The following is a 1,323-nucleotide window of genomic DNA, read 5'->3' as shown; positions in this document are numbered from 1 at the left end:
TTATAAAAACAAATGATGGGCACCTTAAAAGCTTGACCAATGCTTGTTGCATGGCTGTTTTGCATACATGATTATGGCAGACTGCAAACAGGGCTGCATTTTGCAGCTTGTCTTTTCAGGATGAGGAGCCGATTTCCTCACGCCTTGAATCTGGGCCAGCCTCATGACCTCCTGTGACCAAAAGAATGTGGTGAAAGTGATGTTCTGTGAGTTCTTGAGCTCAGGCTTTGAAGCGCCTGCCTTTGCCTCCTTGGTACTGAGACCACTATGCCCTAAGCCCAAGGTAAAAGACCACATGGAGAGGCCCAGCTGTTCCACCCAGCCCCCAGCCAATCTGCCAGCAGAATGCAGAGTACCCACATGACACTAGCAAAAGAACCACTCAACCAAGCCACAAAACTGAGAAACGAGATGAACTGGTTTTTTTAAGCTGCTAAGTTTTGGGATGTTGCCAAGCAGCCACAGGTAACTGATGATAAGTTATCTACCCTTCATGGCATAACTATAAATAAGTGTGGTTTTTATTTTTATTATTTTTTTTAAGTTTTTATTTAAGTAAATCTCTATACCCAAAGTGGGGCTTGAACTCACAACCCCAAGATCAAGAGTTACGTGCTCTTTCGACTGAGCCAGCCAAGCACCCCACGAATGTGGTTTTTATAGTTGAGGAAACATACCCAGGTTAAAAAATCTACTAAGGTCACACCACTCTGAAATATCCTAAGGACTAGAAGCAGGTATTAGAAGGCCGGCTCTGTTTCCTTCATTGTCATCCTGCCATCATGAACCTGATCAATTCTTTCTGCCAAAGACAGAGGTACCTCTTAGAGCTCTGACTATAAGATAAACTCTGTTATCTTTTTTTATAACCTGCACGAGTAATGTGTCCTGCTTTGACACATCCACCAGTCTTGTCCACGACAGGCAAATGCACTTCCAGCTATCATTAAGACCTGCACTCTGCAAATGCACCCCATTCCGTTTTCTGAAACTCAAATATAACACTAAGGTATCCCAACATAATCCAATGACATCTCTGCAATTATATTCACGTGTTTACATTTTAGCCATCAACAATTACACAAACCCTGAAAATTTGTAACAGGGTCATACAGCACATAATATTAAAAAACATCAGTTAGATGAACCTTATTATTTAGTTATTAAAGAACCTTTTATATACCCCACGTAGTAAGCCATTTACCACCCCCCCAAAAAAACAAACCAAAAACCTACATTCTTCAATTGTGAAGGAGATATTTTTGAAAAAACAATTTACCACAAGAATCTGTTTTGTCCCCACCAAAAATAATGTGCCTGAAC

The sequence above is a fragment of the Lynx rufus genome, unplaced genomic scaffold (assembly GCF_022079265.1).
Source record: "Lynx rufus isolate CCGP_SWC_20201006 ecotype Redwood Valley unplaced genomic scaffold, mLynRuf1.p SCAF_9, whole genome shotgun sequence".
Classification (NCBI taxonomy): Eukaryota; Metazoa; Chordata; class Mammalia; order Carnivora; family Felidae; genus Lynx; species Lynx rufus.
This window is presented reverse-complemented; position numbering follows the sequence as displayed.